This window comes from Hyaena hyaena, unplaced genomic scaffold (genome assembly GCF_003009895.1).
Source record: "Hyaena hyaena isolate Hyena2069 unplaced genomic scaffold, ASM300989v1 scaffold_820, whole genome shotgun sequence".
NCBI lineage: Eukaryota > Metazoa > Chordata > Mammalia > Carnivora > Hyaenidae > Hyaena > Hyaena hyaena.
The window spans coordinates 227,230-254,668 of record NW_024081454.1 but is presented as its reverse complement, the minus strand read 5'-3'; the positions used below and the strand labels follow the sequence as shown (position 1 = coordinate 254,668).

Genomic DNA, 27,439 nt, shown 5'->3' with positions numbered 1-27,439 from the left:
AGGCAGCAGAGCCTGAAGTCCAGGCTGCTAGGGTCCCTACTGTTTGGATACTACCCCGAGAGAGGGAATCCCTGCCCCCTGCCACGGGCCGAAGCTGGGCTATGGCAGAGCCGAAGCAGTCCAAGGGGACAGCCAGGTAAAGTCATTTCTTCTACTGAAAACAAGGGAACCGGCCCGGAGGTGGCAAGTTCATCCTCTGCAGAATGGGAGAGGCCAAGGCCCTCTTCTGGTGCCGGGGTGGGGCGGCGGGGGGCTCCCAAAGGCGCCTGCCAAGGCCAAGGCTCTTATCTGGGCGCATCCCGGCCCTTCCAGCCCTGGGCGCGGAGCCGGCGGGGGCGGGGGGCGGGGGGCTTGCGGCGGAGCGAGAGGACCCCGAGCCCGACCCCGCCGCGCACCCCCCCCCCCCGCCCCTGCAGCCGGCGGGCCAAGGGTTAAGCGAGGCGGGAGCCCCCCGGCGCGGAGCGACCGCCGGGCCCGGAATGCTTAGTCAGGATTCCGATTTCCTGTCGAAGTGTTGGGATTTCCTGGAGCCCGCGCCCGCCGCCGCCGCCGAGCGGGAGCGTCCGACCGCCCGCGCCGCCGCCGCCCCCTCCCCTCGGCACAGGGTCGCCCGCCCCTTCCTGCGCCGCGCTCGGCTCCCGCGCCTCGCCGCCGCCGCCGCCGCCCGCCCTCCGTCCCCGGGGCCGCCCGCGCCCGGCCGAGGGGTGCGGCGCGCGCGAGCCATGGAATAATGTCCAGTCCCGGTCCTGGTGAGTTGCGGGGTCGCCCTGGGTCGTCCGCGCCCCCTGCCCGCTGCCCGCGAGGCGCCGGCGCGGTGCGCGGGGCCGGGCTCCTGGCTGCGCCCCCCCCCCCCGGCCGGGCGTCCGGGGCGCGCGCGGGACGGGCGCGGGGGCTCCGGGGGGGCCGCTCCGGGGCGGGGGGCGGCGGGTGGCTGCGCGCGCCCTGCGGGGGAGACGCGGGGCCCGCCCGGGGGGCGCCCTCCCGGCATTGTCTCTCTGGGCGGCGGAGGAAAGTTCCCCGCCGTTTCTGGAAGCGCGGCCGGGCCCGGCGTTGCCGGCTAACGCGGCCCCGGCTTGGCCGCCGCGCTGCCGGGCAGGGCCCCCCCGGACCCCCACTTGAGCCTTGAAAGCGAGCGAGACGACCCGGAAGGGGGAAGCAGACGCCCCCACTCGGGGCTTGGGGTTTGTTCACGGGGACGCTTGGGAAGAGGCTTGTGTTTTTCCCGCTTGTACCGTTTTGGGACCTGCTGCATTTTCTGAGCGAGACGTGAAGTTTAAAAGAAAAAACTCGCCGGCGTCTGGTATCCTGCGGTTTTCGTACATCCCGAGAAGAACTCTCGAGAAGATCTCCTCGTACATCTCGAGAAGAACCGCATTCCTAGAGCGGTTTCCTTTAATAATTTCCCCTTCCACTGGCGCAGGGGGATGGAGAGCCAACTTGAGACCCCGCCGTCAGCCTTCTTGGCTTGCGCTGATCCGAAGGAACAAGAACTTTCTTCCACTTTTCCCGGGCACCCCATCAGGTGGTCTTGGCAGGATGAACGGATTCTGGGACCACAGCTGAGTAGTTGGGGGATTGAAAAACCGCCCTGAGCATCGAGGCTAGTTTTCTCTCTGTTGCGCCCCTCACCCCAAGGCCTTTCTGGTTTGCAGTTGGAGGCGGACTGTTAAGCCAGAAGATGCAGGGTCTTCTGGAAAACAGCAGATCTCAACAGTTTAGGGAGAAAAAAAGGATCTTCCTTAACCGCTGTTTAAGCCCCCTGGTTGTGCAGGGAGGGGGGAGGCGGGAGAAGTGACCTTGCTTACCCAAGGTCGCTTGGCCAGTCTTAGGACTCCCAAGTCCAGTGCTCCTTTCACAGTGGCACTGTCCGGTCTGCCGGCCATGGAACATTTGGAAATATGTCTTATTTGCATTACAAGTTTTGTTGTTTTAGTGCCTCCCCTGTGTTCTGCCTTATCTATTACTGTGGCTATTTTTGAGATGCGTGGTGATCTCAAACTGTGTGTTTTGAGGTAGAGAGTTAAAAAAAAATCCCCTAACCCCGACTGTTCAGCCACCAAATGGATTTGAAACATAAAATGGGTGGCTTATTATATAGGGAATTACTTTTCTCTCTCTCCCGTTCTTTTGTGAAAAATAGAAACTCCTAAGTCCAAAAAAAGGGTAGTATCTCAGCACAAAATGTACCCTCTGATGTTCTCTCGACTTGATTTTCAGCCCTCCTGCATCTTGTGAGCTAAGCAGCCCATCTATTTTTCTCTTTATGAGAGCTCGGAATGGCTGGTTTTTCATTTTTAGTATGTGATAATGTCGGAGAGAAAGGACTCGTTCGCAGGCTTGCCATTTGGTGAAGGAAATTGAAATTCTCTCCACCTCTCACCAGCCACAGTGAGCCAGATTTTCAAAACCAGTCAGCGCCCTGAAGGCCCCAAAATGAAAGTGTGCATTCAGATGGGACCCACCTCCCAGCTGGCATCTGCACACCGCACCCACGGGACTGACGTCTCAAGGAGAACGGGAACCCGTGTTACCTGGAACAGTGTCGTTCCGCATTTTCCCTCTGGGACCTCAGCTGTGTTTGACGCATTTCTCCCTTTGTCATTTCCTCCTTGTACTTCTCTCCCAGCCACCGTAGCAGGCACGGGCTCGAAAAGAAGTCTTTTCTGTAGGATGCACAAATGAGCCCCCACGTAAGTAGTAGGGACGATGACAGCTAACATTTATTGAGCACTTGCTACATGCCCTGGGCATGTCCCCTGCTAAGAAGTCCCAGGAAGGAGAGGAGAGGGAACCCCTTTGGGAGCCTTGCAGAGAAAGAACGGCACTTATCAGATTCATCATTCATTCATCGGCACACATTTACCACGTGGCTCCCCCCATGGGGGTTACCAGTCCTGGACCCTGTGTTCAAGGCCTTCAGGTTCCGGCCCCATCCTTCAGTGTCAGCTTCACACTTGCTCTTTTGGTTGGCCAAGTCCACAAGCCCATACGGAGCACCTGCTACGGGCTGGCACAGTGTGAGGTCCCGAGGGGAGGGTACAGTGCTTAACTAGATAGGCCCGGCCCCGCCCACCTGGGGCTTGCATTCCAGAGGCAGGGCGGGGCCAGACAAAGAAGCCCAAATGAAAGACTTTGATTCTTGTTATCAAGATGGAAATCCTGACCAAAGTGAAGTAGGAGTCGGGGTGGTCCAAGGTTTGCTGGGGAAAGGCCTCCCTGAAACTGAAGTCTTGGGGAGGGACTGGCCAGGTAGAGAGAGGCTGCCCCGGAGGGTTTTAGAGAAGGCTGTTCTTTTTTTTTTTTTTTTTAATGTTTACTTATTAATTTTTTGAGAGACAGCCAGCACAAGCAGGGGAGGGGCAGAGAGAGGGAGACACACAATCCAAAGCAGGCTCCAGACTCCGAGCTGTCAGCACAGAGTCTGATGCGGGGCTCAAACCCACAAACTGTGAGATCATGACCTGAGCCAAAGTTGGCTGCTCAACTGACTGAGCCACCCAGGCCCGCCTGAGGGAGGCAGGCTCTAAGCCAGGCTGGGGAGTCCCCCTCCAAACCAAGTACAGAGGGGGGAAGTATGGTTGAGCCTGGGCTCCGGGAATGGGATCTGATGGACATTTTTTTATTTTTTAGAGCGGGAGCATGAGCAGGGGAGGGGCAAAGGTAGGAAGAGAGAATCTCAAGCAGACTCCACACTGAGGGTGGAGCCTCCAGGCTCAAACTCAGGAACTGTGAGATCATGAGCTGAGCCAAAGTCAAGAGTCAGGTGCTCAACTGACTGAGCCACCCAGGCGCCCCTGAGTGACTTTTTAAAAAAATTTTAAAAGGCGCTCTTTCTCTGTCTCAGGCCGACTCCTGCTCACCTTTGAAATATCCCTGTGTCTTCATCTCCTTGCAGCTACGTCTGGAGGTTCCCCCTGCCCCCCGGATCCCTGTGTTTACTTTCAGGACAGTGTTCGGTCGAAGTTGCCTTTTTATAGTATGTAAGGGTTCTGGAAAACATACAGGCCCTGCCATGTGCTAAGTGCTCAACACGTGCTAGCCGCTATTCTTACTGTCACCGATGGGAGTGTCGGATGGGCATATAAATAAAAATTACGTTATAATGGATGAGTGTCATGATAAGTGGTATATTAGTTTCCTCTTCCTGCTGGGACGACCACAAACCTAGTGGATTAAATAACATAAACGTATTTTCTTACTGGGCCGGAGGGCAGAAGTCTGAAATGAGTCTCCTTGGGCCCAAATCTTGGTGTTGGGGGTGGGGGGGCTCTGTTCCTTCTGGAGGCTCCAGGGAAGCTTCCTTCCAGAAGGAACAGGGAAGACTTGAGAGTAGAAGGCTCTAGGGAAGAACCTGTTTCCTTGCCTTTTCCAGCTTCTAGAGCCTCCTACATGCATTGGCCTAAAGTCTCCTGTTTCCATCTTAAGAGCCAACGATGTTGATTTGAGTCCTCATGCTACCATTTCTCTGGTTCTTCCTTCTGTTCCTTTTTTTTTATTTATTTATTTTGGGAGAGAGAGAGCATGAGCAGGGGAGGGGTAAAGAGAGAGGGAGAGAGGATCCCAAGCAGGCTTTGCGCCTTCAGCGCGGAGCCTGATGCGGGGCTCGAACCCATGAACCATGAGATCGTGGCCTGAGCCAAAACCAAGAGTCAGAGCCACCCAGGTGCCCTGTCCCTGTTCCACTTTTAAGGATGCTTTTGAATATACCAGGCTACCTGTATAATCTAGACTCTCTCCCTATCTTGAGGTCCAGTGATCAACAACCCTAATCCCCTCTTCTCCCTTAGCTCCCTGTTGGCACGAACCGTGTGTAAGCTGAGGAATTCGCAGATCCTGGGAACTGGGAAGTGAACATCTTCAGGGGCTGGTAAGGGAAGGTGTTTTGGGAGCCCCGGGCTCAGGCTCCACTTGCATCTTCACTCTCGAATACTCATTCCTTCATGAGAGCGTTCCTTCTTGCCCAGCTGTACGTGAGCACGTGGGGTTGAGGATTCATGTCTCCATGCTTTCTTTGGGCTGCAGGCCAAACTGTTCACTTTCCACCTGGGGATGCGGGCTTTTCTCACGCTGCCCCACGGATAAATTAAATCCAACCCCTGAAAACCCTCTCCTCCCTCCCAGCTGCCCTGTATCTACTCCTGGAAAGGGTGAGGACCATGGGGGGCAGCTGTGGCTGTGGCTGATTTCCCCGCACAGCGGGAATCCAACGCCCTGCATGCCTTTTCCTGCAGCGAAAACCTTGCTTCCGAGGCTAGTGCGGTGTCCCCAGCCCTGTTTACAAAGCAGCCCGCGAGAGCTGTCCAGAGAGCATGCGGTTCGATCAGGACAAATCCACCTGAGATGTCAGGGGGAAGAAGGAGTCGAGGGCCTGGCCTTGTGGTGTGTGGCAGGTGCCCCGTCTTCTGAGGCGACGGGAAGTGCACCGAGATGAGTTGTGGGTCCACATCGCAGTGAGGGGGTGATGAGGGCCAGTTTTCTATCATCGTCTTGGTTACTTGGGGAAAATGGGCTCCTGTCGGGGACCCTCCCCAGAAAGACAGCTTCCCGATCGATCACCAGAGTTTTGGGGAGCCCCAGGCGCTCTCTCTGCAGGCGGCGGGCTGGGCTGCGAGGAGCCAGAGGTCCCCGCTGCTGGGAAATGCCACGAACTAACTCATCCTGTAATATTTTTGGCATTTCCTCTTCCTTTACCGCTTTAAGTCAGGAAATGCGAAAAGCACAGAGTTAGAAAAACAGAGGAGTGAGCGAGCAGTGTCTCGATCCCTCCACGGGCGTCTGGAGACACTGGGACAGAGCGAGCATCCTTCTGAACTTCCCCCAGATGTGGGGGGTGGGGGGTAGAGGACCTTGCAGATGCTCCGTGGGCAGGGCAGGAGGCAGAGAGGCAGGGCCATGCCTGCTGTGGCTTCTGGGGGACGGCTTGCATTTCCCTCATCCAGGCTTCTGCGTTTGTGAATCCCCGTCTCTGTGCCAGCTTGGTACCAAAATAATTCTCTTTTCCAGTAAAAATGTGGAAAGAGGACTCCAGGGAACATCCATGATATGTGCAGCTTGCCCTCAAGTAGTTCGGAAAAAGGTTACAGGTAGTGTGAAAATTAGTACCAGGGAGGGGCGCCTGGGGGACTCAGTCGGTTAAGGTCTGACATCCGCTCAGGTGGAGATCTCACCGTTCGTGGGTTCGGGCCCCGCGTCAGGCTCTGTGCTAACAGCTCGGAGCCTGGAGCCTGGAGCCTGTTTCCGATTCTGTGTCTCCCCCTCTCTCTCTCTGTCCCTTCCCCACTCATGCTCTGTCTCTCTCTGTCTCTCAATGATAAATAAAACGTTAACAAAAAAAGTAAAGAAAAAAATTAATACCAGTGAGTGAAAAAGAAGGAGAAAGCAAATGGAGTGAAATGTTAACTGTAGGTGGACTTGGGTAGAGGTCATATGGGGGTTCTTTGCACTATTCTTATTCTTTATTAAAAATTTTTTTATGTTTATTTTTGAGAGAGAGAGAGAGAACGTGAGCAGGGAAGGGGCAGAGAGAGAGGGAGACACAGAATCTGAAACAACTCCAGGCTCCGAGCTGTCAGCACAGAGCCCGACACGGGGCTGGAACCCACGAATGGTGAGATCTCCACCTGAGCTGAAGTCTGACGCTTAACCGACTGAACCACCCGGGTGTGCCCACGCTCTTCTTATTCTTGAAATGATTTCCAAGTCGAAAAGTTTTTGCAAACTGGAGAAAGAAAGAAAGAATGTTCCACCATTTCTTTGTAATTGTGACCTTGACAGATACCAGGTGGCTCCGCGGCACGGTCAGCAGGGTCAGCAGACGGGAAGCCGGAAGATTCCGAGGCCTGCCCCTGCCTTCCCTCCTGCTCTTGCACTTTCTGTACTGATAGTGTCAGATAATGTCGGAGGAGCGTCACAACAGCCTGTGCGTGCGCGTGCACTTGACTCACCCGAAGACCGGCCGTCCTGAAGGGAGGGGCCCATTATTCCACTCACCCTTCGTGCCCGGCGCAGGCAGTTGGCAGGCGCCGACCAGGGAGTCTGAGTCAAGTGCACTGGCCTTGGTGGTTCAGTGGTGTTGAATTTTCTCATCGTTGGACCTTTGTTTTTAATGACCGTCCATTTTATTTGTAAAAATTCTCATTGGTTCTCTTTCAGATCATCCCAGCCTTCAGTCCTGTTGTCTTGTTCTTTCATTAGGGTTTATGTTCCTTCCTTCATATCTGTGTTTTAAATGTACCGACATTCTCTTTCAAGTTGCCCCGATAGGTTCATTCTGGAAGGAACCAGATCCAGTTCCTGCATCTTCTGGTTTGGGGGTTGCTCCCGAGACTTCACCCCTCCTGGGGAGCAGAAGGGCCTCCGCAGAGCGACTTTATGCTCCACTTGAGGCTCTTAAGTGTTTCCTGGATCCTGGTCGCTTTAGGGCCTGAGATGTTGAACACCAGACCAGGGGAGCGTGTTTCTCCCTGACCCAGACCCTGAGGCGGACACACACTTTCTTGCCGTGTCTCTGCACTCAAGGGACAAATAGTTCAGGGCCTCTTTCAGGGGAGGCTGGGGTCGCTGTGGGACCCTGGCTTTGTAGAGGGGACTCAGCTCTCCTGTCATTGTGAGGATGCCAAGCAGAGACCAGCTCAATATATTCAGTCCTCTGGTTTTGTTTTTAATTTTTTTTAATGTTTATTTACTTTTTGAAAGACGGAGAGAGAGAGAAAGAACACTAGTGGGGGTGGGGCAGAGAGGGAGACACAGAATCTCAAGCAGGCTCCAGGCTCTGAGCTGTCAGCACAGAGTCTGATGCGGGGCTCGAACTCCCAAGCTGTGAGATCATGACCTGAGCTGAAGTTCGACATTTAACCGACTGAGCCCCCTGGGGCCCCCGGGGCTGGGTCTTAAAACGCCTTGTTCATCCCCGTAACCCCCAGCGCAGAGCCGACAGCAAATGTTCAGGAAGAACGGGAATAAGCAAGGAAGGCCATTGATGTGGCTGAAGAAGACAAATACTGATGCAGAAGACAGAGTGAGATCGTGAAAAGTAGCACTGAAGTGAGACTCAGAGTCCTGAGTTCTAGTCCAGGGACTGATAGTGACTAGTTATGTGACCTTTATGAGCAGTCCCTTATCCAGGAATCTCCCTTTCTCATCTGCATAAAGGCCATAGCACCTGGCCAGGTTACAGTGAGATCAAGAGTGGAGAGGTGGGGGGCTTCTAAGGGTAAAACGCATCTTTCTTGTCTTCAAGGCCCGGGGACAGCGTGTCCCCCAAGGGCACCTCGCTTTGGAGGCTCTCCTTCCCTCCCCCCCCCCCCCCCCCCCAGCCTCACAACCGCTGTGGCCACTGGGTTTCGCAGGGAAGAGTGGCAAGCATTTCAGATCCTCAAAGCTTGTTCGAGCTAAGAGGTTGTTCTTAGTTGGGCTTTGGGGAGCTGGGCTGGCCCGGGTCTCACATGACATTCCTTCCCCTAGAAGACCCCCTGGGGCTCTACAAATGAGGGCCGAGGTGCATCTAAGAGATGATGACTTTGTGCAGTGCATTGCCTCCAGAGCCTTCGACCCCCTGTTCTCGGAGGCGGCTCCTCTGAATGGTGGAGCTCTGCTCTCTCCGGGGTCTCTCCTGTGGCCAGGTCTCTCATGCCTGCAGTGATTTGGTGGCTGGAGGTTAGGGCCATTTGTCATGGCCCAATGCGAAACCCACTGGACTTGGAAGCAATAATGACAGCTAATATTTGCTGTGCATTAAAACATGTCAAGTGCTATTCTTTTTTTTTTTTTTTTAATGTTTTATTTATTTTTGAGAGAGACAGCGTGAGCAAGGGAGGGTCAGAGAGAGAGGGAGACACAGAATCCGAAGACAGGCTCTAGGCTCTGAGCTCTCAGCACAGAGCCCGACGTAGGGGTTGAACCCATGAACCATGAGATCATTACCTGAGCCGAAGTCGGACGCTTAACCGACTGAGCCACCCGGGTGCCTCTCAAGTGCTATTCTGAGCAGTTTTCCTATATGAATTCATTTAATCCTCATAATAATCCACTGAAATAGGCACTGGTGGTTTTCTTTGCGGGGGGGGGGGGCATTGTTTTTAATCCCTATTTTATACATGAGGGAACTGAGATAACACAGATGATAACTTCCCCAAAGTCCCATAGTCTGTGGGTGACAGGGTTTTAAGCAAGCAGGTCTGGGTTCAGTGCCCACGCTCTTGACTATGATGCAACACCTCCTCGGAAGACTTGAATTTGAATTCCACACCCTAATTCCTCATGTGGCCTTGGGAGAGTCTGCCCTCGGCTTTTCAGAGCTGTTAGGTTCCTCTTCTGTAAGTTTTGAAAAGTGTGCAGGTTTTTTAGAATGATGTAAAACAAAACTATACATACAGAAAGTGGCTGAGTGCTTGGTGCATAATGGATACAAGACAGAAGTGAGTGAGGGGCACCTGGGTGGCTCAGTCGGTTAAGCATCCGACTTCAGCTCAGGTCATGATCTCACGGTTTGTGAGTTTGAGCCCTGTGTTGAGCTCTGTGCTGACAGCTCAGAGTCTAGAGCCTGTTAAGGATTCTATCTCCCTCTCTCTCTAATGCTCCCCTGCTTGCTTTCTCTCTCTCTCTCTTAATAATAAATAATAAATATTAAAAATTAAAAAGATTCTAAGCAGAAGTGAGTGGGATCCAAATGGGATAAGAATTCTTATTTACGTGACCAACAGAGGAGGGCGCATGAGTGAACTAATTCCACAGTTAGTGGAATGGCACAACTTTCCTGGCACGTCCCGTGCCCCGTGCGGGCACTTGGGACACAAACATGAAAACTCAGAGTTCACCTGGTAGAATTTTGGCTGGTTGATCAGAAGAGAAAGAAAAGTAACCATCTATAATTGTGGACCACGTCTGTCCACACCATACAGAAGTCCCGAAGGAACAGCCCCAAGTGTGCAGAGAGGGGACATAGCCATCCTGGGGTGGGGGGTGGGGTGGTCAGATTAAGCATCTGAGCTCACTCTACCTGGATGGGCAGGGCTTTGGTTAATGGAGAGAGTCAGGAAGGGTACTGAAGGCCAAGACGAGCTGGGCTGAAGCCTTCGTGGTAGGATTGTGCTGGGTTTTTGTTTTTGTTTTTGAAGGTCTAAGGAAAACATTTGTTCAAGGAGAAGGGTAAAAAGCCCGTTAAAATAAAACCGTCTTTCGGGGTTTCTCTCTGGAACGCGGTCATTGCCGCCTGTTCCTGCCCACCCTGCTGTCACAGACGCCTGATCTAGAAAAGCCAACTGCAGTGTTGTTTCTAGACCTTCCCGTGAAAGCCTTTTGCAAGTTTCCTCTCCTGGGACAGTTACTTCCTCGGACCTAAAATAGAATCGCAGAAGGGTGGGGGCGTGCGGCATTTGCAGCTCACGCTCTTCCTTAACGGTGCACTTGGCGGTGAGCGGCTGAGCAGTGGGCGCTCGGGGTGCTTATCCAACACCCTTTCTTTGTTTGGCTCACAGGACGTTGATCTTTGGAAGTCGATCTTCTAGGGGCTTTAAGGAGGTCAGCCCTCATCCTGGGGGTGAACCACTGTGGTCCTGTCCCCCTCGGCAGTGATTTGCTCAGGCATGGGCCTGTGACCCAGCCCGGCTATGAAATATGAAGAGAAATGTCTGGGGTCCGGAGTGGTGGGAAAGAGAAAGATTTTGCGCCTTCTTAAAAGGAGACATTTAGAAAGAAATAGGCTCTCCTGCTATGGGACGTGGCGGGGTTGGCATGTGATGCTGGAACTGTGGCAGCTGCCTTGAGACCACGAGGAGCTTTGCTGAGGGAGAACATGTGGAGCTTGTCAGAACAGAAGGGTGGAAGGAGGAAGACATGCCAAAAACCCTAAGTTTAGACTATTTTGAGTTGGGTTTTCTGTTACTTGTTGCCCTAATAATATCTGTGTCAATACACAGTGATTGTATGTGTATGAGATGCATGAGATACCTCACATGAGATCTAGATGATTCTTGCTCCGTTACACCAGCCTTCCCTCCACACTCACCCTATGCTATAACCCACCACCTTGTTTGAAATCTACTACCGGGTCATGTACGTTTACACCTCCACAGTCTTCCTATGATTTTCCACCTGAACTGTCCTTTCCCTTAACTTCTCCACCTACCCCAAAATCGGGCTTTTCAAAAAAGTATGGTTCAAACGCGCCTCCTCTGGGAAGCTGTTCCCAGTCTTTCCTGTTCTAGTTGTTTTATCCTTTGGGCACCTACAACGTCTGTAACCTCTCCCCCCTCCCTACTCCCCTTTCATTCTTTATTAAGTGCCTGCGGAGTCGCGGCTGTGGTGTTGCACACTAGCATCGCACACGGTGAATGGGGCAGACGTGCACAGAAACGCGTGAGCCCGTGTGTTCTGTGTGCTCACGCAGCGGGCAAATAAGGCATCGTCAGGTGCTTGCGCACAAGCGCCTGACCCTGCTTTGGGGAGGGAGGGTCAGAGAAGACTTGCTACAGGGTGTGATCCTTGAGTATTAAATCATGTGTAATTAGCTAGGAAAGCGAGCAGGGAAAGGAAGTAAGTTTTAGGTGTAGGGAATCACTGAAGCAAAGACGTGGGTGGGAGAGACAAGGCAGTTTGTGCCCTCTCTCTCTCAAAAAAATAAATGAACATTAAAAAAAAAAAGGGTTCTGACCATGTTGCATCGCGTGGTCTAGGTGTGTGGGACAAGCCCACGCGCGGAGGGGAAGGTGCGTAGGCTGTAGGAGGGGCGGGCTCGGCCACTGATGCCTGCGGGGCCTGGGGAGCAGGGGCTGCTGTTGACCACACTGAGCGTCCCGGCTTCTGTGCGAGGCTGAGTCACATCTGTGTCTCGAGACTGCAGCCTCCTGCGGCTCCTGGTCCCACCAGTCTGCACACCCCCTCCGTGCGCACGCTCGGCTCAGGCTGCACTGGGGCTGGGGGAGGAAGAAGCACGTCCGCCCCCCTTCCTTATCTTCTCCTCCCACACCCCCAGTTCCTCGGTTCCTGTTTTAGGGCATCAGGAAGCCAGAGTTGGGATGTGGTTTCCCCGATGGCCCCGCTTCCTCGGCCTGGGCCTTGAGAAGAGGGAAGAGTTTCTTAGGGCCGGTCACTCCTCACCTTTCTTTCGGGCCCCTCTCCCAAACCAGCACACCGGCCCCGCGTCCCGCCGGCCCCTCGGCCATCGCTCCCGAGTCATCCAGCCGGTTCCTAGCCCACTGCCCTCCCCTGGGCGCCCTCCACGCCGACGCCAGATCGGGCTCGGGCTTCAGCCCCAGCGGTCACGTGAGGAAGAAAGCGGCCCGGACGTCTCAGCAGCTCAGGCCTGGGTCAGCCCTGGTTCTCTTACTCACCGAGTGCCCTCAATAAGCCACTCGCCTCGCTGAGCCTGTACTTCTCCACCTGTGAAATGGGCATGTGCTGCCTTAATGAGCGATGGGTGAGTGAGCAAATACAGTACAGGGCCCACCTGAACGCACACACGTGTGCATGGCCCGAATATCTCTCTCTCCTGCAGCCTCGTTCATCTCAGGGAGGCCGTTGTGCCCACCCCACAGGGGACCAGATGCTCTTCGCTCCTGTTTGTTGCATGAATGATCCCTTCCCTCTCTTTTGGCTTAGGCTTTGACAGCCTCTTTTTTGATAAGTTTGAGAAACCCTTTCAAGTCCTGTAAGGACCCAAAGAAGCAGGGCCCTGAACCTCTGGGCAGGGGTGGGGGGGTTCCTGTGGAGGAGGAAGCGGAAGTTGACTTGGGTGCAGACTTCCTGACTCCACGCCCTGAGTCTGAGTCTTTCCGTCGGTCGCTCTGCGTCTTCCGTGGCCGCCAGGAGCCACCTCCCGGGGCTGGTTGCCAGGGCTCAGGAATGTGTCATCCCAAGAAAGGGTGAGGCCGTCCGCGCACTATGAGAGGGAGCAGCAAATACAAGAGTTTGCATACGCGAGGCCTCGTGACTTAGTAGACACACGTTTTCCGGGGAGAGTCTTCATGGACGTAGCGCGTACATGCGTGGGGTATTCCCATCCTGGAGGAGCTGGGAGCTGGTTGGGGTAAATTGAGTTCAGGGATGGTGCTTTAAGCTCCCCCTCTGAAGGCAGTCCCGGTGCTGCGCAGCTGCAGATGGGAATCAGGTAGGAGCTGAGACAGAAAGACTGTGGAGGGTGATCGCATCATCAGAAGCAAAGCTTCTGTGGTGTCAACGACTGGGTAAGTTTGGGTCCTGGCCTGAGGGTGGGTCCTCATTCTGCCTCTAACTGGCTGACCCTGGATCTTGCTCACCTTGGGCAGGTTTTAGCTTCTCGGAACCTTGGTTTTGCCACTCGGCAAGTGGAGAGAGTAAGACTTCCATCTTACAGGCTTGTGGGGGGACCTCTGTGCCGGGAGAACGGCCGCACGTGTTAACTGGAAGTGGGAATGTGCCCCGTCCTCATGATGATGATGATGGTTAGGGACTGAGCTGTATTCCCCGAAAAGGCTGTGTTGAGTCCTAGCCGTCGGGACTTGAGAATGTGACTTCATTTGAAAATAAGGTCTCTTCAGAGGTAACTGAGTGAAAAAATGCAGTCATCAGGGTGGGTGTAATCCGGCGTGGCCAGTGTCCTTATAAAAAGGGGACACGGAGACAGGCAGGCACAGAGAGAAGCCCAAGCGAAGACGCAGGGACACGGCTGCCACGTGATGGCGGGGATGCACCTGCAGGCGAGGGGCGCCGACGACCGTGCGCTTGCACGGATGCAGTCCCGCTGACACTCTGACGTCAGACTCCTGGTGTCCAGAACTGTGAGAGGAGCTTTCTGTCGTCGGAAGGCACCTCGTTGTTGGTACGTCAGGGGCAGCCCCTGAAGCCTAAGCGTGCCCAGCACGATGCTCACACGTGCGGTAGGCAGGCCTGTGGCCAAGCTGGCGTGAGTACAGCTTCCGCCTCTGTGTTCTAGTTGTGCCTCCAAACGGCGCTTGTTGAGAACTTCCCTCATGTCATTGGGAGCCAGAGGTTTGAGGCCTGTGCTCCCGGCCTGGAGGCTGAGAGGGGCGCCCAGGAGCCGGTTCTCAGGAAGCGCAGTGATGGTCCACCTGCCGTGTGGCTGTGTGTGTCCGAGGAGCAGACAAGGGATGGGGGGCTCTGGGGCCGAGGGTGGAGACTCACACAGGGCAGTAGCCACAGCCAGTGTGTGTCGCAGGGATCGGAGAAAGGTTCCGGGTGTGGGATGGGGGGAAAGGGTGGCTGTCGGGGGCTCGGGGAGCAGAAGCACCTTGAGCCTGCGGAAGCGAGCGGGGACTAGATGGGGAAGGAGGGTGACCCTAATCCTGCCCCCCAGGAAGGTGAGATGTGTGGCTCTGTGCTTTGGAAACACCCCACCGGTGGGGCTCAGCTGTACCTCCGTCATCTCTGCCCCGCGTGTCGGGCTCCCTGCGTGGTGCACTGAGACAGGATTCACATGGGAGGGAAGAAACGGCAAGTTTAAAGCATGGAGGAAGTACCAGCCCGAGTTCTTCTGGGTCGTAGACAGTTGTGGTGGAAGCAGTGAGCCCTTGGGCGGGAGATCGTCCTGGGAGAGCATCCCAGCTCGCTCTTCCTTTGAGTCCTCGGGCAGCTTACTTCCTCTGAGCCTCAGTTTCCCCGCCCATTTGCTTGTGTTGCTGACACCCACTGCAGAGTGGAGATTAAAATGAGAGCGGGGTGCCTGGGCGGCTCAGCCGGTTAAGTGTCTGACTTTGCCTCAGGTCATGATCTCATGGTTCGTGGGTTCGAGTCCTGCGTTGGGCTCTGTGCTGACAGCCAGCTCAGAGCCTGGAGCCTGTTTCCAATTCTATGTCTCCTTCTCTCTCTGACCCTCCCCTGCTCTCTCTCTCTCTCTCTCAGAAATAAGTAAAACATTAAAAAAATAAGATGAAATAAAATGAGATATAGGGGCACCTGGGTGGCTCAGTAGGTTAAGCACCCGGCTCCTGATTTCAGCTCAGGTCATGATCTCACGGTTTGTGAGTTCAAGCTCTGCAAAGGGCTCTGCACTGACATGTGGAACCTGCTTGGGATTCTCTCTCCCTCTCTCTGCCCCTCCTTTGCTCATGCTTTCTCTCCCTCCCTCTCAAAAACAAACAAACAAAACAAAACAACCAAAACAACAAAACAACTTAAAATGAGGCCATAGAGGACAAGTTTGTGGCACCTGGGAGGCCCTGAGGCTAAAAGCTGGCTCTTCTCCACTTAACCCTGTTTACATGCGGAACTCTGGGAACGGGGCCTCGCGCTGCTTATGAAGCCCAAGAATCAGAGGTGGAAAGAGAAACTTGGCTTCTGGAAAGGGCTGCACTTCGTGGGAGCAAACTCACTGTCAGAGAGGAGGGGGCTGGCTCCCTGGAGGAAGGGCTGAGGTGCTGGGGCCCCGGGGAGGCCTTATTAGTGCTCATTGGTGGGAATGACGCTCACGTCCTCATTGCTCTCCAATTACTTAGAATGTTGCAGAAAAGCAGGTAAAGGCTCTTAGCCTGGAGGGCTTAAAAATAGCCCCGGGGCTCAGAGTGGCCAAGCTGTTTTCCCCACGATCCCTTCTGCTGAAGTGCCTCTTCCCCACCCATCCCTCCTCTGCCCAGCGATAACTCTCAGGCATCCTCCTCCCCAGCCGCTCTGACCTTGACTTTTATTCCACACTCACTTATTTGAGTTTCCACCGCACACCGCTAGGGGCGGGGCAACAGTAGTGAGCACAACAGAGCACGGTCGCCGTCCTCATGGAGCTTGGGTTCCACCCGGGGAGACAGACAGCAGGCGGTCATTACGTGTACAGCTATGAGATGGTAAAAAGTGTTTATGGGGAAAAATTCACTGGGAAGGAGACCGCGGAGTACCGAGGGGGTGTGCACTGCCAAGTGGAGCATCCAGGGAAGCTCTCCCTGAAAGGGTGACATTTGAGCAAAAACCCAGAGGAGCTGAGGGAGTAGCATGTGGCAGTCTGGGGTAAAATGTGCCCTAGACAGAGGGCACGGCCAGTGCAAAGGGCCTGGGGTAGTTGCATGTGGGACCATGTTGCGGGAACCTCAAGGAGGCGTGTGTGGAATGGGTGAAGAAGGACTTGTGGGTGACGGAAGAAGGTGCTGGATGGCCCTTTGGGGCATTTGGGGGACTCTTGCTTCCACATTAAGCGAAGAAGGAAGCTCTTAGAAGGTTTTGAGCAGAGGAGTGATGAGACCTTGGCTTGACTTTTCCCCAGGATCCTGCTGTCTGCTGTTTGGAGACTGGGTTGGAAGGGAAAGAGAGGTAGTCAGGAGTCTGTTAAAATAGCGCGGGCAGAAGGTGAAGCTGGCCTGGACCAGCTGAAAGTGCTGGGGTGAGCACAGCTCTCGATTTATGGACCCCCCCACCCCGGGCCCCCACCCCTCCCCTCCTGCGAGCCATCACCAAGCTCTGTCGGTTCTCCTTCAGCCATCGGGGGAGAATGGGGGAACTCTGGAGGTCCCAAGCACCAGGTCCACCAATTAGAGTGACCTCCACAAGGACAGCAGTGCGTCCCCTGTCTCCGATGTCCCGGCACCCAGCCCGGTGCCCGACGTGAATGGTAGCCGTTTTCAGTGCTTATTGATGTAGACCTGTCATTCCCTGATTCCTAAGATCGGGTTTGGAGCCGTCTCTGGTGCTCCCAGTACCCTCTGTGCTTACCTTATCAAAACATCCGTCTCACTGATGTGTCATTGTCCCTTTTCTCCACTGGTCTCTGAGCTCTGGGCCAGTGCATTTTATCTGCTGTTGTAAGAGCGATGCACAGTTGAGTGCCCGGCACCTGGAAGGTGCTCCGGAAGGCTCCTGTGAGTCCCTTTCATCACCTGCTGAGAGCCGAGAGGGACAGCCTGTGTGGGTTCTAATCCCAGCGTGTCGCTGGGAGGATTAAATTGTTCAAAAGCCCCGAGTGTGCAAGGCGGCCCTGGGCCTTCTGAAGGAAAGGTGGAGAGGCGGCCTGTCTGAGCAGGCGTGCTGGAGGGCCGTTGGCGACTGTGTGGTCCCCAGGGCTTGTCTACACTGCCAGACATATGGGGGACTGCATCTGGAGACCGGGTGATTGGTGGCCAACGGGCAGCACCCGAGTGGGCAGGGAGACCCAGATGGATTGGGAAGTGTATCCAGACATTCGTGTTGGCCGGGCTCTGCCCATGGAGACCAGAGGATGGACGGCCACGGTCCTGGTTGAGAGCTTTGAGCACCAGCTCCCACATCCCAGCTCAGCTCGCTGTTAGGTTTGGTTTTTTTTTTTATCCTCAAGGCCTTTTATACCTTTTAAAGTTAATTTTTAAATGATATTTCTGCAACACCTCTTCTGAGGTATAATTCGAATCATTCATATACCATGTAACTTACCCACTCACAGGGCAGAGTTCAGTGATTTTTAGTACAGCCCCAGAGTTGTGCAACCGTCAACAGGCAATTTTAGGACATTTTCATCACCTCATCCATATTCCTCGTTGGTAGTAAGCTACCATTTCCCCCAACCCTTCACCCCCAGCCACAGGCAATCACTAATCTACTTCATGCACATTTTGCACCCCGCCCCCCGCCGCTGAATAGAAATATAGTATGTACTCAGAACAAAATCCAGAAAGAACAGGAAAAAGTAAAGAGGAAGACGTGACCTCTGGCCACCGAGAGATGACCACTATGCAGACAGACTCACAGCTACGTGGTTTCTGGAGGCAGTGACGGAATCTTATACAAGTACTTAAATAATCTGATTTTTTTTTCACTTAATATATTGGGAGTCCCCACATGAATACATTGTTATGTTATCATTTTAACGGCCACTGGGATACCATAATTTACTTAATTGGTTCCTTATTTGTAGACATTAAAGTTGTTGCTGATTTTTGCATTTATGTACTTGTCTACATATTTACTTAGGACAGATTCCTAGAGGTGGAATTTCTGAGTCAAAGGGTAGGCGTGGTTTTTTTTTTTTTTTTTTTCTAGGAGAGAGAGAGAGAGAGAGACAGCGTGAGCAGGGGAGGGTCAGAGAGAGAGGGAGTCACAGACTGAAACAGGCTCCAGGCTCCGAGCTGGCAGTCAGCACAGAGCCCGATGCGGGGCTCGAACCCACGAACCGCGGGATCATGACCTAAGGAAAAGTCGGGATGCTCAACCGACTAAGCCACCCAGGCGCCCTAGGGTAGGCGTGTTTTAAAGTGTCATACGTATTGCCAAGCTCTGTTTCAGAAAGTTTACCAATTTATATTTCTTAGAGCAGTTTCCTGAGAATGCACATTTCTTTTTTTTTGTTATTTATTTCAGAGAGGGAGCAAGAGCGAGCAGGGGCGGGGCAGAGACAGAGGGGGCAGAGAGGGAGAGAGAGAGAATCCCAAGCAGGCTCTGCACTGCTAGTGTGGAGCCCAGCATAGGACTTGAACCCACAAGGTGAGAACATGACCTGAGCCAAAATCAGGCGTCGGACATCTAACCAACTGAGCCAACCAGGCACCCCAAGAGAGTGCACATTTCTTGAATCCCGTGTCAGCTATGAGCATTATCAATTGTTTTAATCTTTGCACAGCTGGTGGGCTGAGGATAAAAGTTGTTTCTAGTTGCATTAAGCATTTTTTTTAAGTTTTACTAATTTTGAGAAAGACAGAGGCAACACAAGTGGGGGAGGGGCAGAGAGAGAGGGAGACAGAGAATCCCAAGCAGGCTCTGAGCTGCCAGTACAGAGCCCGATGTGGGCTCGAACCCATGAAGCTGTGAGATTAAGACCTGAGCTGAAACCCAAGAGTCGGATGCTTAACCAACTGAGCCACCCAAGTGCCCCTTTATTTGCATTAAAAAAATTTTTTTTAATGTTTATTTTGAGGGAGAGAGAGACAGAGTGCAAGCAGAGGAGGGGCAGAGAGAGAGGGAGACACAGGATCTAAAGAAGGCTCTAGGCTCCGAGCTGTCAGCACAGAGGCTGATGTGAGGCTTGAACTCAAAAACTGCAAGATAATGACTTGAGCCGAAGTCAGACCCTTAACTGACTGAGCCCCTTTATCTGCATTTTTAAATTTAATATTGAGGTTGAGCATATTTTCATCTCTTAGCCCTTGGCTTTCTCAATTTATGAGTTGTCTGTGTGTAGCTTTTGCTCATATTTTTATTTATTTATTTTTTACTTGTAGCAACTCTTTGTATATTAAAGCGACCAGCCACCGCTTCATTTCAATTTTAGTATATGTGTCACCAAAACAAGCAGCCCACCTATCACTTCAGCACCTTATTCCAGTAAATATATGTGTCCCAGAGATATTCTGACTCATTTGGTGATAACTATCAGCTTTTTTGTTGCTATGAGTGGATATTATGGGGAAACACAGGTTTTGAGACCCAAAATCGTGGGTTGCATCCCATTGTTCACTCCAGTCGGGTTTGTGTCTTTGGGAACGTTGTGTTCCCTCGCTGGGAATCCTCGGTTTTCTTATCTGTAATGAGGGTTGGCTCATGAGATCAAAGTGAAGAAAAGGAAATCCTATGATCCTATGATGATTGTATCACTCTTGGTCCCTATATTTATTACCATTGAGTTTTAGATATCATGCAATACTTTCTTAATCAGAACGTCATAAATTAAGTAGAAAGCGGTGTGAGTATGGGCTATGAGCGCTGTTGTGAATTGACCTAAGCCAGTTGGTGATTTCGTTTTATTTAATACTGCACTTTTACATAGACTTGACTTTGCCCTCAACCGTGACCTCAGGCTGCTTGCTTAACCTTGGGGGCCTCAATTGCCTCAGCAGCAGTGTGGAAGGTGACGCTGATGGGTGTTGAGGTCGTTTCCAGCTGTGCCTTTATTACACCCGTGAAGAATAATGGAGGGGCCCCTGGGTGGCTCAGTACTTTAAAGGGCCAGCTGACTCTCGATGTCGGCTCAGGTGACGGTCTTGTAGTTTGTGGGATTGAGCCCTTTGGCCAAATGCTGCAGCAGCATGGAGCCTGCTTGGGATTCACTCTCTCCCTCTTTCTCTGCTCCTCTCCCCCTCCTCTCAAAATAAGTAAACTTAAAAAAGAAGAAGGAGGAGGAGAATGGAAAGGATCAGCCGTGAAGAAACCGGGGCTCCAGCCCGCCTGCTGACTTGCCCGAGGTCCCAGAGTAAGCAGTGACAGCTGGATCTGACCCCAGCTCCTGTGCCTTCAAACCTCTGGCTCGTTCGTGGCTCGATCCCCTTAACCTGCTCAGAACTGCCTCTGTATCCAGGAGGTAGGAAGCCAGGCGTCCTCTGGAAAGTGCTAGTGCAGATTGTACTCAACTGCTGTGTGAGGTCGTATAGTTGTCTGCTCTCTGGTAAGGCCGTCTGTGACGGTCCAACTCCATGTCCCTTCGGTGTCATTTTTCACACTTCTCCTCCCTCTCCTCCTCCCCCTCCTCTTCACCTCCCTCCCTCTCCCTCCTTCCCCCCCACCTCCTTCCTCCTTTTCCTCCCTCCTCCACCCCGCAGCTTCCTCCCTGTTTCTGGCTGCCACACCTTTGCTCAGATGGGTCCCTCTGCTCTGAATGCTCGTGGTATCGGTCTGCTCCATGAGCCCCTTCTCCTGAACCTGAGTGTCTCCCCTTCCAGGAAGCCTTTCCTGACCAGCCTGATTCCCAGTAGAATTGATCATCTCCTTGTTTGCATAGACGTGTGTCAAGGCATCTGAAACATTTTAATGACTGGTTTTGTTTACACGTCTGTCTCCTGTACTATTTTGTGCCTTCTCGCGAGCAGATACTGTTACTGTATTTGGTACCCGCAGACCTAGTGTAGGATCGGGCTCAGAGAAAGTGTTCAGTTGAAGATCTTTTTGATAAACTAGTGAAACCTTGAACAGTTCAATTCTATAGACATTTATTTCACACCCAGGAGACTGGGATGGTGTGTTAGTAATACAGTGCTCATAGCAGCAGTAACAAATAGTCCCCACAATGGGTAACGGCTCACATATAAGAGGTGTTTTGCTTTGTTTTTCACTCACGTGGAAGTCCAGAATGTGTATTTCTGCTTCAGAGGTGGCTAATCTCCGTGGGGTGACTCACACACTGAGGCATCTCCCACCTTTGTGGCCCTGCTGTCCACTGCTCAGTCACTGTGTGCATCCACTGGCAGAAGGGATACGGAACACAGAAGAGGCACACACCACACACTTCTTGAAAGTGTTGGCCCGAGAAATGGCAAATAACATTTCTCCCCTCGTTCCTTGGCCAGACGTCTGATGTAGGGCTCCACCTAACCACAGGAGGGTCTGGGAAACGTCGCCTGGCCATGTGCCCAGGAGGGAGAGGGGACGGAGCTTTGAGGAACAGCTGTATGGCCCTCATTTGAACCTGGTACCACCTCTACCAGGCAGACATTAATTGCCAAGGAGGCAGAGTCATAATTTGGTATTAAAGGAATGAATGGCATCACCCTTTGAGCCCCACCTAGTGTTCTAGATACATTTTATACACTTGCTTAAATTAATGCCCCAGTAATCCTAAACCAACCCAGTGAAGTTGGTATTATTAGCTCTGTTGTACAGATGAGGAAACTAAGACCCAGAGAAGCTTAGACACATGCCCGCGGCCACCCAGCTGGGAAGTGGTTGAGTGGCTCGGCCAGTTAGGAAGTTTCCTGAAGCACAGAACAAGATGGGCTTAATTGAAACAAGAAAGTACCTTGACTCATATAATTGTAAGTCCACAAGGTGGCAGGGGAGGGGGGGGTTGGTCATTCTCCGTACAAGACACAGTACTCTTGAAATAAGATAATTCAAGGAGAATTTCATAAAATATTTTTTAATTGAGGTAACGTTGACATGCTGAAAGTAATTATTAACCGTTTTAAAGAATATAATTCAGTGGCATTTAGTACATTCACAGTGTTGTTCAACCATCATGCTGTCATCCAGAAGGAGACCCTGTACCCATTAAATAGTCACTCCCCAGCCCCCCCCCCCCCACTCCCTCACTGTTTTCTTTCTCTATGGAATTAGCTGTGTGGGTTGTGCCATATAGTAGGTATCCTTTTGTGTCTGGCTTCTTACGCTTAGCATTATGTGTTTGAAGTTCATTTACGTAGGAGCATATGTCAGTCCTTCATTCTTTGTTATGGCTGAATAATTCACTGTGTGGATAGATCATAGTTTTTGATGCATTCATCCATTGATAGACATTTGGGTTGTTCCCACTGCTGGCTATTGTAAATAGTGCCGCTATGAACCTTCATGTACAAGTATTTGTTTGAAAACCTGTGTTTAATTCTTTGGGGTATTTATCTAGGGATGGAATTGATAAGTCACCTGGTAACGCTAAAGTTTAACTTTTTGAGGACCTGCCAAACTTTTCCAAAGTGGCTGAATCATTATACACTCTTACCAGCAGTGAATGAGGGTTCTGATACCTCTACCTCCTCTCCAAGACTTGTTATTTATGTTTTGTGTGTGTTTGTTATTATGGCTGAGCCAGCGGGTAGGAATGGTAAATGCGGTTTCAGTTGGCATTTCCCTAGTGACTAATGCTTTTGAGCATCTATTCCTATGCTTGTGGGCCAGATAAAGGGATCTTGAAGAAGGCAGGAGCTGGTGGGGCGCCTGGGTGGCTCAGTTGGTTAAGTGTCCAACTCTTGATGTAGGCTCAGGTCATGATCTCAAGGTTCGTGAGTTCTGTGCTGACACAGTGGAGCCTGTTTGGAATTCTCTCTCTTTCTCTCTGCCCCTACCCTGCTCTCTCTCTCTCTCTCTCCCTCTCTTTCAGATAAACTTAAGGAAAGAAGGCGTGAGCAGGGGTAGCGAGGCTCCAGGGGTAGGGTAGTGCCCAGGGCAGGTGGCCTTGGGATCCTGTGGCATGCCTGGCTTGACACATGGGGAGGGACCTGTAACTGGAGACGGGAGACAGTGAGGGCAATGGGGCGGGGGCCTGACCAGAGCTGAGACTTGGGGTGAGGGTGGCAGCCAGTTCACAGTGACCGCCAGGGCGGGCGTGGGGTGGGAGGGGTTGGTACTTGAGTATTACCCTCCCCCGCTCTGGTCTCCAGCTGGGGCTCCCTGTTGGCTAAAACCATCCTGCAGCCAGACGGGTACGGAGCCCTTGCTTTAGTCCCTAGAAGTCCATTGGGGGCACAGAGTCGGGGGAGAGTGGCATGTGAGGGGCGCGTGGGGAAGTAGGACCCAGCATTCGCCTCTGTTCCAGGAGCCCCGGCTCCCGCGTCCTGGCATTCTTCGGGTCTGTTCTTCGTGCGTGGGCTTCCCCCCGAGGCCGGGCGTGAGACCGGCTGCAGCTGCTTTGAGCCAGAGGAAGAGACAAAACAGCACGGCCAAGGCCTCTTCCAGGAGATCCAAGAAGAGCTTTCCCAGAACCCTCCAGCTTCGGGTCTCTTTGACCCCAGTTGGATCCCCTTCCCCGCCAGACCGATAACTAGCAAATTGCGGGGATGGTTTTGAATCAGCTGGGCCCACACGTGCGGGAACATGTGCTTCTGGAGAGAAGGGGAATCCCACATGAACTCAGGAGGGAGGAAGGTACGGGTAGGAACCCTCCGGGCCCTTCCAGGGCAATTCCTTGGAACCTGACTGACTGAAGCCCTCGCTCTGTCCACGTTGCCACTAACCAGGCCAGAGGTGCAAACCAAGGCCTCCGGGAGGGAGGCAGGCGCCCGATGGGGGGCTGATGGTGCCCGGTGGCGAGCCACCTCTAGCAGGTGCTGGCGTTCCCAGGCCCCCCGGGACGGGCTCCCAGCCCCCCGGTGCCCCCCCGTGGCCCACCTCCATAATAACCATTCCAGGGAGCGAGGCCTGACTCCATCAGAGCCAGACGCCTGAGTTCAGGAAGGTTCAGGAAATGGGGCCTTTTTGCAGATTTTGCCACAAAAGAGGCAGAATTTTAAAAACCCTGCGTAGGGGCTCCTGAGTGGCTCAGTCGGTTAAATGTCCGACTCTTGATTTCGGCTCAGGTCATGGTCTCACAGTTCGTGGGTTCGAGCCCCGCATGGGGCTGTGCTCTGACAGCGTGGATCCTGCTTGGGATTCTCTCTCTCTGGCCCCCCTTCCCCACTCACACATTCTCTCTCAAAATAAATAAATAAACTTAAAAAAAACCCCACCTATTGTGCGATTACGAAATACCGAGAATAGGCACATCTGTGGAGATACAAGTCATACTGGGTTTCTGCCGGGAGCGGCCAGGGCAGAATGGGCAATAATGGCTGATGGATGTGGGGCTTCTTTTTTGGGCGACGGAAGGTTCAACAATCAATTGTGGTGACGGCGGCACCACTCTGTGAATTATATTAAAACCATTGAATTGCACACTTTAAATGGGCAAAATGTATGGTGTATGAATTACATCTTGATGAAGTTGTTACGGGGGAACAAAAAGACATAAAGAGCTCAGTCTCCTTTTGTTCTCTGTCTTATTTAAAGTTGAAGTCCATTGCTACTTCATTCCCTAACGATAAAAATTGTCTGTAGCAGCTTACACCAGGTTTTTCCCTTCCGCCCCCCTTCCTCCTTCCTTTCTTCCTTCCTTCCTCCTTCCTTCCTTCCTCCTTCCTTCCTTCTTCCTCCCTCTGTCTCCCCCACCCCACGTTTCCCTTTCCTTCTCCTGCTCCTTCCCCTCCCCCCAAATACTTTCCTTTGAAGTGCCTTCCTTTACTTAGTCTATGTGGGTCCTGTGGACCTGACCCAACTCCTGAACCAGGCACACGAGCAGTACCCAGCCCGTCGAATGTCCCAGCCACCGGCCACAGAGGCCTGTTGAAGGATTCTCACAGTCAGAGGCAGCATGCGACTGTCATTAGAACGGGGAGGGGGCGTTTCCTTTGGGGGGACGGCCGCGCTGTGGCTGGACTTGAGCCTGAAAGCCGGTGGCCCCCGAGGGCGAGTCTGCCTGCCATACCACCCCCAACTCCCTGTGGGAGCACAGAGCCAGCAGATGGAAAGGAACCTTCCTTGACCACATGGTTCAAGTCCCTGGATCCAGCCACGCCCAAGTCACGTCTGACCCTGGACTCTCCAGTTTTGTCAGCTTCTCCGTGCCCTCCGGTTTTCTGCTTCAGCCAGTATTTGTCAGGTTTTCTGTCTCTCGTGAGTAGGTCTAGCCGTGGCTGAGGCAAATGTGGGCCCTGCGGGCTCGCACGATTCAGTTGACGCCTTTCCACAACAGCCCCAGGGCCGCGATGGGGGACTGGCCTTTCCACTCAAATCTCGCCTGTCACAACGAGCCAAGAAAACTGCGTCCAGAGAGGAAACAGGCTGACCCGGCACACGAAGTCCTTTGTGAGGGCCTCTGGAGGGGCGCCTGGGGGGCTCAGGCAGTTGAGCCTCCGACTTCGGCTCAGGTCATGATCTCACGGTTCGTGAGTTCGAGCCCCGTGTCGGGCTCTGTGCTGACAGCTCGGAGCCTGGTTCAGATCCTCCATCCCTCTCTCTCTCTGCACCTCCCCCACTCTCGCTCTTTCTCTCTCAAAAGTAAAAAAGGCTGTAACATGTTTGAAACAAGGGGGAGGGGACTCTGGTCAACACAGGCCTCTATGATGCCAGAGGGGCAAGTCTCTGCCCTTTCCTCTTTGTCTCCCAGGCTCCCAGGAAGCAGCAGCGAGCAGTTAGGCGACCCGGGCGTGATGGCACCTGAGGCTTGGAGGAGCCCCTGCACTTTCATTAGATGGTCCTGTCTCCATGACACATAGCTGAGGCCACACCTCCTGCCACTTCCGGGCACGGACATTCCTGCCTCCGACTGCATGCTTGTGGTTCTCTGTCATCCAGAGAAGATAGGGCCGGGGAAGGCGGGAAGCCTTGCTTTCTGAGAGAGTTCGGTTCACGCCAGGCCCCAGGAGATGATGCTTAGGGTGAATAACCTACGTTCGAGACCGTTGCAAAGCAAGAGGTTTGAGGGGACCCATGGCACTGTCGAGCTGGGGGTGCCTGGTTGGTGCCTGGGCTCTGATAGGCAGTGAAAGCGTGCCTGGAAAGTCTTGGTGTGAGTGTGGTGTTCAGGGGGTTATTAATTCATTCGATAAGCATTTTCTTTATTTAAAAAATTTTTTTAATGTTTATTTTTGAGACAGAGACTGAGAGAGAGAGAGAGAACAGGAATGGGAGAGGGGCAGAGAGAGAGAGGGAGACACAGAATCGGAAGCAGGCTCCAGGCTCTGAGCTGTCAGCACAGAGCCCGACGTGGGGCTCGAACCCACAAACCATGAGATCAGGACCTGAGCCACCCAGGCACCCCTCGACAAGCCTCTTCTGAGGCAGACACTGCGCTATGCGGGGGGGGTCTTCCGGTTTCCCCAAGGTCTCCGGAAGAATAGGGACAGGGTGTGGGGTTCCTTTGCTTACTGCTCTGTGCTGCTGCCTGCCTGGGTGACTTCCCAGGGCCCTTGCGCCCTGAGGGGCACCTTGAATTCGGTGTCTCCAGCAGCGCTGAGGGCTGAGGGCGTGGCTGCCTGCCTGCAGCGGTCAGCAGCTCCCGGGCACAGCGCCCAGCCCAGGTGTCACCCCTGCACCGTGGAGACAAACAGCTGTGAAGGAGAAGCCATGCAAATCGTCGTTAGGAGGAAGGAGCCTCGACTCTGGGGACACTTACTTTTGAAAAGAGGTTTTGTGACACCGGCTGATCCTTCTAGATGTACAGGCAGTAACTTTCCTAAGAAGCGAGGTGGAATTCCAGAAGGGACTTTGAGGATCGGGGTTTCCCCAGCTCTGTTGTTGCCTGGTCACGAGGGTGGGGCTCACAGGTGGTTTCTTCCAGGGCTTCCTGCTGACCGGAGGTGGTGGGGTGGGAAGCCAAGTTTAGGTCACATGACTGTTTCCCTGGCGTGTGAAAGGAAGCCCCCGTTTCCCTGTTTGGCCACTCATACAGAAGTCTTTCTGCTGTTTCCTAGCTGTTGTTGTTGTTTAAGTTTATTTGAGAGAGAGAGAGAGCACATGAGCAGGGGAGGGGCAGGGAGGAAGGGGGGCAGAGGGTCTCAAGCAGGCTCTGCCCTGTCAGCGACGCGGGGCTCGAACTCACGAACCGTGAGGTCATGACCTGAGCTGAAGTCGGACGTTCAACCAACTGAGCCACGTAGGTGTCCCCCTCCCCCGCCGTTTTTATCTCATTCAGGACATCAGTCAATAGGCATTTACCGAGCACCTGTACAGCATGGTGCATCATCATGTCAGGTGGTTGCTTTTTTATCATGTCAGGTGATTCTGTTACTGTGTTCAGGCTTACCACAAACTGCCTCTGCCTTCAAGGATGGGATGAAACTATGAGTCAGGCCCCTCTCTATAGCCACACCTGCGCCTCCGTTGCTCTGCCAGACTGTCCTCTCCTTCCTTCAAAGCCATCTTCTTCCAGGAAGCCTTCCTTGATTGAACCTGCCCCTCCGTAACCATTCAGTAAATAGTGCTGTGTGCTTGCTGCTCTTCAGGCCCCTTAGCCGGGAGGACCTTACACATCAAGACCAAGGATTTAGGGGAAGGTAAGTCATGACCCCTGTCCTGGAGGAACTTCTTGTACTGAGTG

General features: G+C 53.2%; 1 protein-coding gene across 1 annotated transcript in view; it reads left to right on the top strand.

The window, feature by feature from the left end:
• Positions 1-678: 678 nt before the first annotated feature.
• LOC120221855 (arf-GAP with SH3 domain, ANK repeat and PH domain-containing protein 1-like) overlaps positions 679-27,439 on the top strand; it is a gene marked incomplete at its 3' end in the record, with an annotated part of 252,331 nt that continues 225,570 nt past the window's right edge. The window contains exon 1 of the mRNA XM_039219470.1: positions 679-749. The remainder of the gene's footprint in view (positions 750-27,439) is intronic.